A 20,162-nucleotide genomic window follows, 5' to 3' on the forward strand; every position below is an offset into this window, starting at 1 on the left:
CTCAATAAATAGCATCTTCTTGTAAATATAGTATTATTCAAAATATTTTCTTTAGGTTTCTCATTTATTCATTTGCTAAATGATTTTTTGAGCAGTTTATTGTGATACATTCTTACCAGCATTGGGATACTGAAATGAATATACTGTAGCTCTTTCTGATAGTCTGTTGGGGGGAAAGATAATGGTAAGCATAATTGTAACATGATGCAAATCATGTCTTGCTCTTATATAGACATGGATAAAATAGTACAGAGGAAAGAATACATGAACCCAAAGCTGAATCAGAAGAGTTACTTGGACTTTGCAAATCAGAGAAAGGAAAGAAAGGCATTTCAGACCGAAAGATCAGTGTCTACAATGATAAGGAGAAAGCAAATTTCAGGAGATATCAGTACTGGTACTTTGTACTAGGAAACAGAGTATACAGGTGGGAGCTAAAGCCATAGCAGTGGATCTCATCTGGAGTTGGAAGACTAGAAATTGTCTGAGAAACACTATGAAATAAATACCATGGTGTCTGGGAAACATCATGAAATAAGTATTAGGTGAAGGACTAAAGGGAAAAAAGGAGAGAACAAATAAGAAAAATCATAAATTAAAATTTCAGTCTATTTATTTGCTAGTCACTGCAGTAGAAACTGAGGCTCTGACTCTTAAGTTTCTTGTAGTAAAGATGAGAGAAAAATACAAGTATTATGTTTATAATACAATAGTATATGGGTATGGTGCTTAAGAGCAAGGTATTTGGAATCAGATTGGTCGAGTTTGAATCTTGGCTTTCTCAGTTACCACTAATTAATTCATTTCAGTCTTGAAGTCCTTAATTATTGCTATTAGGAATGTTTACTGCTTGGTCAACTGTGCTTGAAGCCAGTCAACATCTTCCCTGTTCTGAGCAGGGCCAAATCTGAAGAGGATGAGCTCAGAGTTGGAGGGGCAGTTGGGTCTTCTGCTGACTTATGCTGCAGTATTCTTTCTGTGAAATAGAATGACTTATCTATAGGGTTTCTGCAAAGATGGAATAAAATAATCCATCAAAAGGCATTAATGCTTGGTATACATTAATGTTCAATAAATATTAGTTATTACATGCACACACATATACACTACAGAAATTGGGAACACTGAAGAGGGTGCATCCAAGTGCCTCCTAAAGATTCAAGGAGGGGGGCTTCCTTGGTGACTCTGTGGTAAAGAATCCTCCCACTAATACAGGAGACACAGGTTGGATCTCTGATATCGGAAGATCCCATATGCCATGGCGGAGAAGGCAATGGCAACCCACTCCAGTACTCTTGCCTGGAAAATCCCATGGACGGAGTAGCCTGGTAGGCTGCAGTCCATGGGGTCGCGAAGAGTCGGACACGACTGAGCGACTTCACTTTCACTTTTCACTTTCGTGCATTGGAGAAGGAAATGGCAACCCACTCCAGTGTTCTTGCCTGGAGAATCCCAGGGGCAGGGGAGCCTGGTGGGCTGCCGTCTATGGGGTCGCACAGAGTCGGACACGACTGAAGCGACTTAGCAGCAGCAGAAGCAGCAGCATATGCCATGGAGCAACTAAGCCTATGAGCCACAACTATCAAGTTTATGCTCTAATGCCTGAGAGCTGCATCTACTGAGCCCACATGCCAGAACTACTGCAGCCTTTACACCTTCTGCACATGTGCTCCACAACAAAAGAAGCCACTGCAATGAGAAGCACATTCACAGCAACTAGAGAGTAGCCACTGCTTGGCACAACTAGAGAAAATCTCACACAGCAATGAAGACCCAGCACAGGCAAACATAAATAAAAAAATTAAATTATTAAAAAAAAAAGATTCAAGGAACTGAGTTTTTTTAGGATGAGTTGGAATGAGTGCCACAAAGAACACGGGGAAAAAACATTCCATGCATTAGAACAGTATAAAGAGATGGGAGAATAAGAAAAGAGTAAAACTCTCAAAGTAAGGGAAAGTAGAGGCAATTTTAACACCCAGAGGTCAAAAACAGATTTGTACCATATGCTTGTTCGGCACTGGAGTCAGACTGTTTGGGTTCAATTTTTTGTTCTGCCTTTTAGAGATGATTTGAATTTAGTCAAGTGACATAATTCCTCTGTGCCTCAATTTCTTCATTTGTATAAGAGAGATACCAATATTTGCAATAGATAGAATAAAGAATTACATCGGACGTTATCTGACATAGTAAATTCTATGAAATTGCTAACTATTTTTATTAAATTTCCAGGTTTCTGATAGAGTTAGCCTAAAGTAACATCTGCAGTTGTGAAGGAGCTTTTTGGATCCCTGAACATTCTTTTCCCTTTTTTAGTTATTTAATTTTTAATCACTGTGAACTCATACTTAGCTTTGATCCTTTATTATCAGTTAATACGCTAGTGCCTGGTCCAGACTAGACACCAGGAAAACATTATGCTAAGAGGAATGTTAATTGTAGTAACTTAAAATCACTTTCAGAGTAGACAATTTCTAAAATAATTATATCAATAAATGTAGACATTATTTTTTCTATTTAAAGAAGTATATTGGAAACAAGAACTGAAATTTGAAATTAGCATTTCACACACCTAGGAACTCTGGCCCTATTTGGATATCCATTTATAAATTATAAGACTGAAAACTTCATCAGACTCACACAATTCATAATACACATAATGGAATCTCAGATGACAGACTGACCATTTGATACAGCCCAATGTTCTAAGAATCACTTAAAAAAAAAGAAATCTCTAGAGTAGAAAATATATGGTAACTCTTGCTAGCATTTTTTGTTTGTTTGTTTTCTACCATATCCTATATACTAACAGAGATCTTAAAAAAAAGTAGATCTGGACAGTGGAATAACTGGGTGATGCACGAAGATTAACAGCTATAGAAACACAAGGACAACTTAGTCTCCTCCAGTTTAAAGTAACTGGTATTCTGTGAGAAATATCAGAGTGCTAGAATGACACAGATGAAGTCAATGAACTCTTTCCAGTGGAGGAAAGTTGTTTTTAAAAAAGCAGAAGCGTATGTAAATGCTTAAGAAAACATATCTTATTGTTATCACTGTATTCATCAGACTTTGGATTCAAATAAACTTGGTTTCATGTTTTGGCTCTTCCGTATTGTGGCCTTGGGCAAATGATTTAATCTCTTCATTTCTAAAATGATGCATTTGCGATGGTTAGTCACAGGTGAAGAAGGCTCATCAGGGGTAACAGAATGCACCGTCAGCCAAGGAATATGTTAAGCCCTTGACATACCTCACTTCATTTAATCATCACCATAGACGTCTTTCTTTTCCTTTTTCCTTAAACACTTTCTCCTGCCCCTCAGCTTTCACTGTCTTCCACACATCTATCCTGTGAGAATTCTTACTGTCTGACTGGCAACCAATCCCTCTAAGGTGCTGACTGATAATCAATGTGTGATAATGACTTCAGGCAGAGGTGAGCAACCATTTTTTACAAGTGCCAATTCTGGGAAAATAAATGTGTTAATAGGCCATATTAAAAAAAAAAATACTGTAAAAAACCACCTGAAATCCTAATATCAATTGACAGCCCCATTTAAATATTAACAAACTACTTTTGTATTTTGTGTTTGTTTTATTTATTAAGGCCTTTGGAGAACAAATATACTTACGTAATTTAGTTTATTGACCAGAAGATCACAATTTAAAATTGGTATTTCTTTGATGCAACTGAAATAGTGTTTGTGTTATATTTGGGGAAGTTGCAACATGGAAATGATTTTCTAACCTTTCATCTTAAAATTAGAAAAGTATTTAAAAAGAATAAAACTTATATTGCAGAAAGACAGGCTGGTTGGTCATAACAATAGTTAATAATACCTAACCACTTTGAGAATTTATCTTATGTTAAAAATTGTAATAAGTAGCTTATGTGTATTATCTAATTAACACTTATGAGATTGCTAAGATCTTACTGTTTGTAGAGATGAGGAAACCAAGACACAGGGAGGGTGAACAACTTGCCCAGGCTCATGCTGGCAAGTGGTAGGGCCAGATCCAAACCCAGAAGCGCTGGCTTCAGAGCCTGTGCTGTTAACCATATGTTGTTCTGTGAGTATGGGGGAAGATATCATCCCTGCTGCTCCTTCAATCCTATCATGAAAATTGGATCTGAAGATTGGAATGATAAGCAAACTCATTTCTAGGCCAAATTGGATGGGGGTTACTAATAATATATCAAGTATCCTTCTAGTGACCGGAATCCAGTAAAAGGGATTTATTTTTCATGTTTTTGTGCATAAGTAGAGATAGTGAAATCATGCTGTAGTTTGATTGTCGTATAAATTTTACTTTACTTCAGTACAAGGTATCTTAGACTGAAAAAAAGACAATTTAAGGTAACTGCTACCACTATCCAAACTGTGACGCCATTGCTACCATATCATCACACTAAGAATTACAATGATATATTACTATAATTGTTGGCTTTACTTTATGAGAGGTGCTGAGTTAGGATCTTTACATTCACTTTTTCATTCAACACTCACCAGACTTGTGAGGAGCAGTTATTCTCACTTCCAGTCTATTGACCAGAACTGACGTTCAGAGAAGTTTACTGACTTGCACAAGTTCTCACACGTAGCAAGGTACACAGCAGAGATTTGAAACCACATATGCTCAAATATGGCTTTGGCCACTTTGTCAGACTGATTTCTCCTCTTTTCTCTAATTCTCATTTACTCCTCTGTTGAACAGGTCTGACCCTGCCCAATTCTCTGACCTCATCTGGATCACATGCCCTCCCTGGATCAGTGAGCCCCAGCCATGTGGATCATCTGTTTTCTAAGTGTTTTTTTCTGCTGCTGTTCCTCTGAATAGTATGTTCTTACCTGAGATCACCCTGTGTCTGTTTGTCTTTGTCACTGAGACTTCAGCTTCAAGTTACCTCCACGTAGAGAACCTCCTGGTCACCTGAGGTAGCCCCCACCTGGTCACTATCTATCATACTACCCATTAGAAACTGTCTTCCAAGCACTTACTATCCAATATTAACAGGCTCGTTAGTTTCCTTGTTTACTGAATGTCTTCCCTAACATGAATGTGTATAAGAGCAAAGTATCATTCACTGTTCTGTAATAATATCACAGTAGATATTTATTTCATGAATAAAGGAATGATAGATAAATGAATGCTGGAAACCGTATCTTTTGCAAGTCTATCTTCTTGCATTCCTGACCTCATGACTAGCCAATTTACCGCACATCACAGTGATCCTTGCAAGTAGTTGTGGTTAAGAAGGAAGTTACGGCCAGTAATTAGGCCCCCTTGGCATGTGGCTTGCAAGGCAACAAGTAAGTATAGACTTTATTCATTGGCCACACATATATTACATGTCTACATTGGGCAAGATGCTTTGCTGAGTGCTCTTGAAGGCATGAAAATTGCCTATTACTTTTTTTGGTACCACATATATTCCAAACCTAGATTATATTTTCATCTGCTTAAAGAAAAATGTTCTATTGCACATGTTCCCTGTGCTCTGGTCTAGGAAGTATCAAATACGTCAAAGAGATAACAATTTTATTGAAATTTGGAGGAAGGGTGCCACAGTGGGTGGGTACAGTAGCAAGCGGCATAATGTTAAAGAGCATGAATTATGGAGTCAGTGCAGCATGAGGTTAAAACCCAGAGATGCTACATAAGATCCTGTGAGGAAGGTCTTCCTGTGAATGGCAGTTCACAAGTGAGCAATGTGTGGCTTAGTGAAATCAACTAACTTGCTCAGTTGCACAGGCGATAAATGGAAAACTCAAACAAGGACGCAGGCTGATTCTAGATCTGTATTTAATAATTCTGTACTAATTTTGTAATGCTCAAATATGCCTTTGAAAAATTCTTATCTGAGCTTAAATTACTCAAATGGGGCTCTGGGAAACAAAGTAGACAGGAAAAATTCCTGATAGGTTTCAGAGTCAAAATGTCCCAAAGGGATGGACTACCACAGAACAGTATCTTGTCTATCACTTTCCATTAGGATGGAAAATGACACCTTTTGAGGAGGGCTGTGGGAGGTGACATCTTATATCTGAAGGCTGAGACAGTGAGAGAGGTCCCCAGAGTAAAGGCAGCTAAAGAGTGGGGTCCTTTGGCCTGATGCTGGTTTAGGCTGCAAGAATGAAGCAAACAAAAAACAAACCTCCTGGTATTTCTCCATTTTTTCAATCTACTTTAAGTAGAAGAGCAGATTCAGGATAGGAGACCTGATTGGTAAATAAAACTCTGTATTTGGGTTGCCTCTTTTTGAGTTCTCTCTGTCCTTAGTAGATGCCAAGCAAAGCTCTAACATAATAAATGCCTTTAAATGATTTATTCCAATATCCTCCATTTACAATATCAAGTGGCAATGACTATGAGGTCTAGAGGGGTTTTTTGTCTTGCCCAAAGCTATACAGCTGGATGATGGTAGAGTTCATTTCAGAAACGAGTTCTCAGGCAACTATTCTTTCCAGTGTATGAACTCTGAAATCAAGTCATTGTGAAATATTACAATCCTATAATGATTCATACTTCTCTGAGAAAAAAATCAAAACAAAACTAGGGACAATCATATGGCTTTAAAAATTTACAGATTAAAACAAAAACTCTTAAACTCAAATTTCACATAAAAATCCACCTCTCTACCTCTTTCAAAACCAACTTTCTTGCTTTGATGTATTACTAAGGAAAATAAGGCAGATGACAATTATGTTAGGGGTATTTGCTTTGATTTCATATAAAGTATTATCATTTAAATATATATACATTTAAACATATATTTTCTCAAAGAAGCCTAATGTTCATCATTCAGGTAATGGAAAATAAGAACCTTATTTGGGAATAAATTTTCTTTCCGTGAGGAGCTTTGAATTTAACATTTATTTAACTCTTAGAACATGGATATCACTAAATCTGATGACTAAAAATTGATTTGACAGTATAAGATACTCAACTTGATTGGCATATGAAAGACTAGGAAGACTCTGTAAAGATTGTTATATTCTCCCCCCCACCCCAGTCTCTGCAAAAAGTATTTCTTTTACTGATTAAATATACTGATAATAAAATGGGAGACTCTAGAATTGAGGGCAGAAATTGTGTTGTCTAACAGGAAAAAAAAATCAAGTTGTAAGAGCAAGTATTCTAGAATCTTGAACCCATGTATTTATTTTGACTTCTCTTATCTTAGTTCTAAATATAAAAATGTTCATTGTGATTTTGCACAAAGGAAAGGCATGAAGTTGGACAATTGTTTTTGTCTCATTTCAGCTGGCAATATATTACCATGGCGTTTATAGAAATAAGCTGATTACTAGAGTGGGTAGCCTTTCCCTTCTCCAGGGGATCTTCCCAAGCCAGAGATCGAACCCAGGTCTCCTGCATTGCGGGCAGATTCTTTACCAGCTGAGCCACCAGGGAAGCCCATAGCAATAAGCATCTTGTGAATTGAAGAATTCATTTGTTGCCCCAAAATATCAAGTAGGACTTGGGCCCATGGCAAGTATGTGTTGCTCTGTGCATGTGGGTGTAGTGTGGAATTAACTTGTAATAGGTAAACAGATATAATTTAACTGACATAAGTAACTTAACTATTTTTTGTGTGTATTTTTTAAAGTTAAATACTCTGATTAACTTATATTCTAACCTGATGTCCAATCAGTTGATGAGTTTACCTTAGTTCAAATGTTCTCATATAATCTTCAGGGAAGTGATATTAAGTTTTTCATTATAATGCATACTAAGCACTCACAGTTTCAATTTTTTTTGTATTTAGTAAATGTCAATAAATCTATGGCATGTAAAAGGGCACTGCTAACATGGCAGCTATTTGATTTCTATACTTTGTCAAATATATGTACCTCTCAATTCAATAATCCTTAAAGGCAATGCACATTGTGGTTTCCCATTCATGATACCTGACCTTTCCTTAATGTCAGACATCATTTTCCTCTAGCAAGGGAATAAAGTATATTATTTATATAAAGCTAATAATTATTTGGGGAAAATAAATATAACATGAATGGTGAAAAAGACGAGCACTTATTCATTGTGCTATCATGCCTGTGAGTTGATGTATTACTTTCCATATTTCTTCTGTATGGATATCATGGTCCAAAATATTAAAAAAAAGTGTTAAAATTTACCTAATCATTATTTCAGAGCCTAACTAGTAGCATGAATTAATTCCAGAACCATCCATTTTACTTGCAAATGTGAATTATCTCTTTAAGGTCTATTGTCTTTATCATTCCTGCATATTTTTATTATTCAAGGCAGTTACAAATTATTTGCTGGATTTTTTTTAAAAAATTACATGAGGTATGAATATATAGAAAGTAAAGAGATCTAAATGTCAAAATCCTCCCTTTTTCAAATGATGCTTTGGTTTGATTCAGATGTAAAGTAAAATACTCATTATAATCACATATTCATTGAGAGCATACAAGTTACCAGGCATTGTGCCAGGTGCTATGGTACTTGAAAAAAAGTTTAAGACATGATTCCAGCACTCATGAAATTTATGAGTCTGTAATGTGTATACTCATCAACCAAATTAATTTATGTTGTTACACTTTAAAATGTTCGTATCAACAATTAGAAATATGTGTTCTGAGTTCCTCAAAAACATCATCTGAGTAACTTTACATGTTTTCTTGAATGCACATAGCAGGTACCAATAATGCAGACCGTAAGCACTATTTTGCACTTCTGCAAGGTGCAATGTCACCCTCCAAAAGTGTGAAAGAGCTCTGTCCAGGACATGATTAGAATATATTTGTTGTTGACTGATACATCTGTGGGCAGTCGGTAGTGATGATGATCAGGTACGCCAAGTGTTAACAGTATTCGTGTGTCTAGATGATAATAGCATGGTATAATAGGAAAGATTAATTAATTTGACTAAATTTTAAAGATATTCCAGTTTGAAATAATAGTTTCTGACTTAAGGATATCTAACTTCTCTAGACGACTGACTCCTGCAGTGTACTTTAACTCTGATCAAGGAAAATACCTTAAATATTTCTGTATTGAAATTAGATAAATTAGGGTTGAAGTCTCTGTTTCCCCGCAGTAGAATATTTTCCAAGGAAAAGTGCATACTTTTTAAAATAAAAATGTATGACCTCTCTTTTTTTCCACTCTGACCTACAGATGTCATGAACCAGGCAGTGTATCACATGTGTTTTATTCAGTGACATGTGACAGATTGTGAAATCTGTTTCAATTAATCCCCTTGAGGTCAGTATTTGAGATTATCTTCTGGCCCTATTTTTCTGTAAAACATCAGCATATTTCAGATATCTTTGGTCATCCTCATCATGATGATGAGATGCTAAACAAGGTCAGAAAAATTCATATTTTAATACTCCTTAATCTTGTGATGTTTCTAGTTTATTAGCTTATGGAAAATGCCAGCTAGGAACTAAAAAGCTTCTTGGATGAGGAAAAACAGTCATCTGTTTAAGAGCAATTTAATCATAATGACAATTCTCTATTCTACTTCAACTCAAATGAAAACCTGATCATCAGAAACATGAAAAGCAAAAGAAGAGAATTTGCACTAGCACAGTTGTCAGATAACAATTAACCTGTAAAGATCACCATTTCTAGAGCAATATAATAATGTGCTGGTAACTACAATGTCTCAGGCGAAAGAGAATAGGAACATTTTATAGTGTGAAACCAACAATTTTTCTCTTTGATTCTCTTAAACTTGGAAAATAACAGTTGCTTAAACCACAAACACCTATCACATCAAAGTTTCCAAGTGAAAAATAAATTGGCACCTAAAAAACGGTAGGTGGTTTGGACAGGTTTCATTAAATCAAATTATTTTAAAGTTGCAGCTTATATTTAGAACTTTCACTTCTAAAATATGATGGTGCTCAAGCAGGCATATGAGGCTAAATGATCTCTACTAACAGAATCTCCATCTACATTTGGAGAATTATTTTGCATTAAAATTGAGGTTAGAAGACCTCCGAATAAAGCACCTTCGAAGCATATTTAAGGAGCAAATTCAAAGATTGTATAACAGAGACTATTAACTGTCTATCTAATACACAGTCTCCTCTTCTTCCTAAGTAACAGAATCTCTACATTATGGGAAAGAGTGATATGTCTGTCTACAAATTATCTATCAGCCTCTTCAAAATAGGAGATACAAATACTAATCTTTTGGTGTGTGGTGGTGGTGGCGGCGGCGGTGTTCTGGGAAGAAAAACAGTAGGATGATTCTACAAGCCCTTTTCTTTCCTTCTCTAGTACTTAGAAAAAGAATGCATTTGTGCTATCTTGAAAACATAAGGCAAACTTAAAGAAGAGATGCCAACATTCAGGTGGCAGAGCAAAAAGACAGCAGGATCCCATGGATGACTGACTGCTGCTGCCATTCTACTCCAGGGCAGACTACTTGTAGACTTATTTGCATGAAAAAAGATATTAGCTAGTTTCAGTCATTGCTAACTGGGTTTTACACTGTAAGCAACCAAACCCTATCCTAATATAGATTCTCTATAGATCATGTAAAATATTCTTTAGTAACAAATACCAAAGAAAATTAAAGCTTTATTTAAATAGTGTAAGTAAGGGGAAGAAATGGAAAATGATAATTAAGTACATCTGAGCTTTTCGATAATTTGAGTCAATGCAGTGTTTAATATGTGGGTGTGTGAGGGACGTTGTATTGGGTGGATACAGATATTGGATTAGAGGTGATTCTTATTCCTGGGTAGTTAGCCATGTTAAAGTATTGGAATATTGTTCCCTCAACTTTACCCCAGTGGAAAGATATGATGTTTTCTTTTACTAACTACTACATTATATATTTAATGTATGCCTAACCAGCACATTTTCAATATTATGATTTCATTTTACAATAGATTTTTCAGGATAGTATAGAAACATTTTTACATAGAAATTAAAGTTTAGGAAACTAGACATTATGGAGAGCAGAAGGGGAAGACACAGGATGAGATGATTGAATAGCATCACTGACTCAATGGGAATGAGTTTGAGCAAACTCCAGGAGATAGTGAAGGGCAGGGGAGACAGTTCATGGGGTCTCAAGGAGTTGGACACAATCTAGCAACTGAACAATAACAACAACAAAGACACTATGAGGAAGTAGAGATAGGAAAAAGGGAGACTTACTAATTGCTTTCAGTAAGCTTCTGATCTAGTTATGAGGCTTAATTTTTATCTTTCCCTGGGGATTAGAGGTTGATTTGACTTTTATGTTTACAAAGGCCTGAAATTTAAGATTAAAACAGGTTTCATTTTCAGGGAATAACAAAATTTGATAATTCCTTTGTGCTTTACTGCTAGAATTTTTCTGGCATCAAGGAAGATCTTAACATTTGAGTGCTGACTCCCTTCCAGCGAAAACTTTCAATCTACCCTTTTTTGGGGTTAAAATTATAGCCACCTAATGTAGTCATTGTATGTATGGTCTTCCCCTCTAAATTTTACTGTGATGAGGATATGTTGGTGCTGAGTCTCTTCTGAAAAGGAAAAGGTTGGAAATCTGTGGTTTCCTATAAATTCTCCTCACTCTACTTTCAGTGAAAAGTAGTACTCTTGTCCTTCTTTGGGACACAGCTTTCTCAAATCCTTTGTTTGTGTGTGTGTGTGTTTTATAGAGCCTGAGGATTGTTTCCAAAAAGTGATTTTAGCCACTATGGTGCAAGATCAGCTGGGAGCAGTCAAACTGCTTCCCTGGGTTATTCAAATCTAACACTGAGCAAGATAATAGCTCGAGAAGCAACTAATGGCCCTTGTCCACAGTACTGAGCACATGTATCAGGATGACCCATACATTTTAAACAGTCTTTGTATCGATTCACAACTCTTTCAAAGTTTAAAACTGGACTAAATTGTATACACGAGCAAAGTCATAGAACAATGATCATTTAACATACAGAGGGCATGACATTTGATTATATCTAAGCTTCTTCAAATGCCAAGAAGAATCTGGAGAAAGATATTTGATATTGACTTTTAAAAGGTCCACACAGATAAAATTAATAAATCTTATTAAAGTTTATTTTAGGGATATTGATTTTAAAGTAGAAATGCACCCACAAAGAAAGTCCCACGATAAAGGCTAATGTGTAAATTCCTTTAAAATCCGTAGTTACTGTAATTATATGGAGCATTTTACAAGCAACCAGGGACTTCTTTGGATAGATGACTGAAATTTAATCAGTTTCTGGCACAGACTGCCTTTCTTTCCCACCTCAAATTTCCAAAGCACTATTTCTAGGGCAGACCTGTTCAGATAGTGAACCTTTATTATCGCATTTGATCTGTCTTTGAGCACTTTCCTAAAGAAAGGCTTCCACAGATCTCCTAGAAGATAAAGGAATAGGATGATTTTTCTCAATAGCACATGTTCATCCTCCCGCCCCATTCCATTCTCAGCAAACTTAATTCAGTTCTACAGTCTGGATTTTATAATCACATGGAGCATTATGTATGAAATGTATAAAACATCGATGTGCTAATGCTGCCACCAGAGACTATCTGATAAAAAGTAAGCATATCCCTTTGTACTCTTAGGACATAAGTGTTTGCCCTGAACCTCTTTAAAAAACAACTTATTTCCTTTCTAAGCATTTTGGGTTTTATTTGTATTGAGTAGCCTAAGTCTGCCAGTCTGCTGAAGGGAAATCTGTGTCTGATGTAGTTTTTTAGGCAAAAAGAAACTGGAAAAATAATCACAGATGATGAATGTGAAAATTAAGCTATCTTTCGAGTTTATGTTTTACAAGTGTGGAATCGATCAGTTTATCTCCCAGCTGATTTAAAGCATATTTGATTATTTCTGATGGTTCAGGATGCAATGGTGTGAAAGTCTAAATAGAATTCTTAGATTTACCTTTATTAAAACCTGAGGATCTGGAGATATAACTGTCTGGATTGATTACTATATTTCTGCTATGGAGAAAAATAACAGCCCTTATTCACTGCTTTTTGTTCACGTCTTTGTTAATGTGCTTAATATATTTCTGTCCCTAGAGAAAACTAATTTTTTAAATTCTTTTGTATTGTCGTTCACTTAAACTTAGATTTTTTGAACATAGTTGGATTACAGTGCGACATCTGAGTCCTAGAGATCAATTGATAGTTGTTAAAGATCATGAAGAATGGCCCATTAAAACAGTTAGTATATAACAAATAACAATGTTTGTGTTTAGAGTGGAAATTTATCAACTAGACAGAGCACTTATTCCTGAGACCAAATGAGTCTACTTGAACCAAGTTATTAATCAGTCAGTGCCCTAGTCTTAACAGACTGTCTTATTAAAATTAAACTCTAATGTGATAGATACTATTCCTGAACCAGAATCACAAAGCTCACAATTATTATGGAAGACTAAAATCTATGAAAAAGAAAAACAAACTTTTTGTTTGCCCTAAGGACTGAGATGTTTTGCCTCAAATTTTTGGCTCTTATTACATACAGGTCTATGAAATTCCTGGCTAGGTGGCCAATTATTTTCCCCACTCTCCATTTAAGGTGGGATCACACACCAAGATATCATGACAAATTTAAGGATATAGTGTTCCTCTCCATTACATATATTTACATAGACCACACTGCAGAATCTCTAATATACAAAGCTTTTGCAGGGTTAAAAAAAAGGAATCACTACCAAAGGGAAAAAAAAAAAGATTGTTTTGGCTGGCAAGTGGTATTAATTCTCAGCAAGATGCTCTGAGTGCGCTTAGAAGAAATCATCACAGTTTTCTATCCCCTGTGGAGTCTGGGAGGGTAGACACCCTTAAGAGCTGTGAGTCATGGGGTTGAGTATTCATGACAACTGTGTTGAATATCATCTTAAATGACAATGCCAATCAGTGAGTATCGATTGTCTGGAAGTGCTGGGTGGAGAAGGATGCTTGAGTCTAAGTTTAAGCACAGCAAGAAAGAAAGCCATGATAAATTAGTGACATTTGTACAAGGAGAGTTTAGGTATAATGGAAGAGAACTCTCAGCTTCTAACCTCTGCAACCCAGTTCTGGTATGATGTTGACCTTTGCTAACCTGAGAGGGGAAGTGAACATTTCAGTGTACAACCAATAGTTGCTTGATGTGATCAATAGACATCCTGGTACAAAGGTGCCATGTGACCTAGCAATTAAATGGTTTACCAAACACGTGTGGTGACCTACGTGAAAATCTTCTTTGATATCTTCTCAAGGATTAAAACTTGATATCTGGAATTAAGCACAATAGTATTGAAAAAGACCGAAGTCCAGTCTTCCACAAAGTGCAGAAATCTTTAAAAAAAAATATCTTAAATATCTTCTGAGACTTTGATCTCTGCTAATATCACTACTTATTTCCTTCTAAGGCAGTCTTCCTCTTCTTCTTCTTTTTTTTTGGATAGTCTAGTTTCTGCAGAAGAGTTCTTTTGTGGACTGACTTGAAATTGACTTCTGATAAATTTGACATCGTGGTTATGGATCAAATCTTTTGAAGAAAACAAAACAAATCTGTGCTCACTTCCATCTGAAATTCACCACATATTCACCCAAATGATATAAAAATTCTCTTTACAGTTTTTGTAGTTTTTACTATTGTTTAAGCAATTGATTCTACCTCTCAAACTTTTTGTGGCCAAAACAAGGTGTTTGAACTTTTGCTTTAAAGTTTCTTCAACTCATCCTCAGTAATTCATCTAGTTATACCAGAAAATGGGGGTCTTGCTTGGCACCACATTTCATTTTCTAAAAGCATATTCAATCCATTATCAAATTCTCTTGATATTTCCTTCCAAATGCCTTTGAACCTCTCTTTTATTGTCTCTACCTTCTCCTCATGAGGTCATATAAACTTTATTTCTTGTCTGCAGGTGTGCATGCTAAGTAGCTTCTGTTATGTTTGACAATTTGCAACATTATGGACTGCGGCCCTCCAGGCTCTTCTGACAATTGACTCTCCAGGCAAGAATACTGAGGTGGGTTGCCACGCCCTCTTCCAGGGGATCTTCCTAATCCAGGAATCCCACACACATCTCTTAAGACTCCTGCAGTGGCAGGAAGGTTCTTTACCACTAGCACCACCTGGGAAGCCCTATCTCTTGCCTCTTCTACTGCAATTGCCTCTGAAGTAGATCCCTCACCACATCTAACTCCTTTCCAGTATGTGATCCAAACAAAGTCAGAGAGATCTTTGTAAAAAGCAAATCTCCTTGCCTTACTCTGTGCTTAAATTCTTCTGTAGCTTCTCCTGGGATTAGGATAGAAGCCTTAATGTTACTCCAAAGGGGCTACAATAGTCTGGCTCCACTTTCTTCTAACACTGTTATTTCTAATTTATTTATGTGCTCTGATCACCTTTTCCTCAGTTTTTAAGTTTTATTAAACTCTTTCTCACCTTAGGGACCTTGAGTATGAGACTTTGCATTTGCCATTATCACCGCTTGGAATAAAGCCTGCCCTCCGCCTTCATTTGATTTAAATGTTCATTTTTCAGAAAGCCTCCCTTGACAGTATATTCCATCCCAATTATATTAAATCCATTTATTTTTATTGTAGTATTTTCTATCCTTTCTTATCATTATTTATTGCCAAACATTCATCTGTGTGATTCTTTATTTAGAGCCTTGTCTCCTCCTCTTGACTTTAAAGTCCATTAACAAAGGGATAAAAGATTCGTTTACTTTTTATCTGTTTAATGCTTAAGCACAGTGCTTGCCACTGGGTGTCAATAAATATTGGTTGAAAGATAGTCGCTCAATTGTGTCTGACTCTTTGTGACTCCTGGACTGTAGTGTGACATAGCTTTCAAATCCCTCTCTAACTGTGCCACGTATTTTTTGACACATTGTGTTTTTCAGTGTTCTCCTTTATAGAAGACTAACTGCAATACGTTAGATGTGATCTAATAATTAGAGAATTTATTGGGACTATTCAATGTCTTTCTTACAAAATCTATTAATTTAGCCTTAGGTGACTTTTTTAGCAGGCAGATCTCACCATTGGTGTATAATATTAAGCTTAACTAAAATCAATAAATCTTTTTTTCTAAGATTCTTAGCTAGAGAGATTCATTTAAAATTGTGCATTTCATGTTTTTAACTGATTTATAGAATTATCACTTATCTTGTGTTAAGTTATATTTATCTTATTGTCACATATGATGTTGATTATCTTTTAAAAGTTTGTTTCATGTGTAATCTGGATAAGGATATTTTCTTTGATCATGTTCAATGTAGAAAAGGCAAGAGCCAAACATAGAGTTGTTTTTAGCCCTATTTCATCCCCAGGTAGGGGTCAGGATACACACTACTTTGTTTATAAGTATACATGCATATACACAGTATATACATATGTGTATATATATATATATATATATATATATACTGTATATTATATATATATACACAATATGTATGTTACATTATACATTTATATATAATTATACATAGTATTATATAATATTATAATGTATATAATTCATATATGTTTTAATAAGCTTACTTAATAAATTTTTTAAATATATTGATAAAAAGGTAGTAGTCCATCCAATTATACAGTAAAAAGCATTTTATTCCCTTAGTTTTGAAATGAGTGCTGTGCCTTAAATCATTTTAAAATTAATTAAAAACAAAAAGTTAAAATTGTTAAAAACTAAAAATAAACATATCTTATGAACTATACCTATATATATTTACATAAAGATGAAAAGAATAATTCTAAAAAGACTTTGACCTAGAAGGCCTGGAAGGCAAAATGGTAACTGGGTCTTATTTTCCTCTTTAGTTTATTGGCTTAGTCTAATAAATAAAATTAATGAATGGATAACAAAAACTTGTGATCATTTGACTCATGATAATTTTAGTCTCTATGGAACCATTCACTAGCAACATTCATCATTCCAGTTTCATTCAGAAAAGCATTTGTTGAGAGCCACTTCTGTGATCAACCTCATAGAAATGTTACTCTCAAAGACAAATTTGATACATTGTCCAGTTGGGCTCACTGGTGGAGAAATGGGTGGAATTCTTCTTGTTCCATGAGAAATTTGCATATTCCACAGATTCTTATCTGTGATGTGCCCTATTTAAAAAATTCTGTTTTGTATTTATGATTATGTTTTTCTGGTGAGCCATGGCAGGACATGGAGATGTAAAACAAATGCTGTTGGGTTTACCAAAGAAAGGTATCTGGAACCTGCTCTCAAAATCTTTCTCAAACAAACTTGCAAACAATATTATAAACTGGTGGGGAATAAAATCAATGTTATATGCAACAGAAGGATGGAAGTAGGAGAAAAAAAATCACAGAGAGGATTAGAGTATTTAAGAACATGAGTTATGAGTTATGCTAAATATTATGACTGCAGTAAGAAGAAACCATGTAAGAGAAGTTGTTTTATATTTTTTCTAATATAAATTCAATTTTATATTATAGGGATGTTATTAGGTACATTTCCCAGGTTACAAAAGAAATCCAGGATTTATAGTGTCCTACCACTGCTATCATTACTAAGATGGTTACCTCTGCAGCTACTACTATTGTAGAAGAGACACTATTTATTGAACTAACTTATGTGTCCATGGACACATAAAAATTCTTTTTTATATCATTTTATTTCTCTTTAAAAAAAACATATGAAGTAGGTATTAATAAATGTCAGTATTATACCCATTTTACAGATGAACATTTGGCTTAGAGGTTAAAGAAATTGCTTAAAGTCTCACATCTTATAAGTGGTAGAGCCAGAAATGGAATATAAATTTTTCTGGTTCTAAAGATGCATTCTCAATTTTTAAGCTCTATTATTTACCCAAATTAGCCACTTAACAATAATGTTTATTAATCAGATTTGTCAGATTTTGACTTCACTGTTTCTCTTCATGGAATAATAAACGGTCAATGCCAAGATGCAAAGTAATCAATATTACTGTTGAAATGTGTAATGACTGATGTAAAAGACAGTTTTGTACTCTCATTGATTAATATCAATTAAAAAGTTAATCTGTCACTTACTGGGCTTTCAAGATGGTGCTAGAGGTAAAGAACCCACCTGCCAATGCAGTTGACATAAGAGATGTGTGAGGGAAGATACCCTGGATGAGGGCATGGCAACCCACTCCAGTATTCTTGCTTGGAGAATCTCATGGACAGAGGACGCTGGCATACTGCAGTTTATGGGGTCACATAGAGTCAGACATGACTGAAGCAACTTAGCAAGCGTCACTTATTATTCAATGTACAGGTGTATTTTCATGTTGTTTAGTCACTAAGCCATGTCTGACTCTTTTGTAACCCCATGTTCTGCAATCTGCCAGGTTATTCTGTCCATGAGATTTCCCAGGCAAGAATACTGGAGTGGTTGACATTTCCTTCTCCAAAGGATCTTCCTGACCCGGGGATCGAACCTGGGTCTCCTGCATTGGCAGGTGAGCCACCAGGGAGGCCCCACGTATTTTCATATTTGATACTATTATTGACTATATTCATAACCCAAAACACAGATATCAAGAAAACATAAAAATAACAATATTTCATTAAAGGAATCTATTATTCTTTAGAAGTGGAAAGGACTTCCCCTATTTTATTACAAATACAATATTTTGTAAATTAACTATAAACAGTCTTTAGAGTCTGGAAAATTTAATGATGTAAATGTGAAAATATGCTTTATTTAGGTATGTGTATATATTCATGATACTATCTCAGAATGTCTTCATTAAAATGTATACCTTATTAAAAATATATATGTACATGCAATCATGCCATGTTTCATAAACATATGATTATGTTTTAAATACAGCTAGCTATGCAGATATAAATAAATATGCAAACAGACCCCCAACTTACAAATGATTATAACTCAATTTTTTTAAACAGTTATGCTTTTAAGTCAGTAACTGCAATTTATATATTTAACCCACAATGCCTGAAGTAGTATCCTGTGTTATTTAAGCTAAACCCAAACACCCTGTATGGTATTTCTATAGGTAAGCTTTATTTTATTTAACAACAAGCTTTAATAGGACAGTTCAGTTCAGTTTAGTTGCTCAGTTGTGTCCAACTCTTTGTGACTCCATGGACTGCAGCACGCCAGGCTTCCCTGTCTATTACCAACTCCTGGAGCTTGCTCAAACTCATGCCTATCAAGTCAATGATGCCATCCAACCTTCTCATCCTCTGTCATCCCCTTCTCCTCCTGCCTTCAACCTTTCCCGGCACCAGGGTTTTTTCCAATGAGTCAATTCTTTGCATCAGGTGGCCAAAGTATTGGTTTCAGCTTCAGCATCAGTCCTTCCAATGAATATTCAGGACTGATTTCCTTTAGGACTAACTGGTTGGATCTCCTTGCAGTCCAAGGGACTCTCAGGAGTCTTCTCCAACACCACAGTTCAAAAGCATCAATTCTTCAGTGCTCAGCTTTCTCTTGGTCCAAATCTCATATCCATACATGACTACTGGAAAATCCATAGCTTTAACTAGATGGACATTTGTCGGCAAAGTAACATCTCTGTTTTTTAATTTGCTGTCTAGGTTGGTCATAGCTTTACTTCCAAGGAGCAAGCGTCTTTTAATTTCATGGCTGCAGTCACAATCTGCAGTGATTTTGGAGCCCCCCAAAATAAAGTCTGTCAATTTTTCCATTGTTTCTCCATCTATTTTCCATGAAGTGATGGGACCAGATGCCATGATCTTAGTTTTTTGAATGTTGAGTTTTAAGCCAGCTTTTTCACTCTCCTCTTTCACTTTCATCAGGAGGCTCTTTAGTCCCTCTTAGTTTTCTGCTAAGTGTGGTGTCATCTGTGTATCTGAAGTTATTGATATTTCTCCTGGCAATCTTGATTCCAGCTTGTGCTTCATCCAGCCTGGTATTTCTAAGGCCTCCCTGGTGGCTCACCTGCCAACGCAGGAGACACAGGTTCAACCCCTGGATCAGGAAGATCCTCTGGAGGAAGAAACGGCAAGCCATTCCAGTATTCTTGTCTGGGAAATCCCATGGACAGAAGAGCCTGATGGGTTGCAGTCCATGAGGTCACAAAGGAGTAAGACACAACTTAGAGACTAAACAACAGTATGAAAATACATCTGTACACTGAACGATAAGTGATGCATGCTAAGTCACTTCAGTCGTGTTTGATTCTATGTGATCATATGGATGGTAGCCTGCCAGGGTC

General features: G+C 35.7%; 1 long non-coding RNA gene across 2 annotated transcripts in view; it reads left to right on the forward strand.

Moving 5' to 3' along the window:
• LOC145507150 (uncharacterized) overlaps positions 1 to 15,458 on the forward strand; it is a 29,342-nt gene extending 13,884 nt beyond the window's left edge. The window contains exons 7-8 of one of the 2 annotated variants that reach the window (XR_014054617.1): positions 14,862 to 14,966; positions 15,391 to 15,458. This is a non-coding gene — a long non-coding RNA (uncharacterized LOC145507150). Of the gene's footprint in view, positions 1 to 4,719; positions 5,154 to 14,861; positions 14,967 to 15,390 lie in introns of those variants that run through there. The other variant, XR_014054616.1, reaches the window with a different exon arrangement.
• The last annotated feature ends 4,704 nt before the right edge of the window (positions 15,459 to 20,162 follow it).

The sequence above is a fragment of the Giraffa tippelskirchi genome, chromosome 5 (genome assembly GCF_054371585.1).
Source record: "Giraffa tippelskirchi isolate mGirTip1 chromosome 5, T2T-mGirTip1v1.2.pri, whole genome shotgun sequence".
NCBI classification, from domain to species: Eukaryota; Metazoa; Chordata; class Mammalia; order Artiodactyla; family Giraffidae; genus Giraffa; species Giraffa tippelskirchi.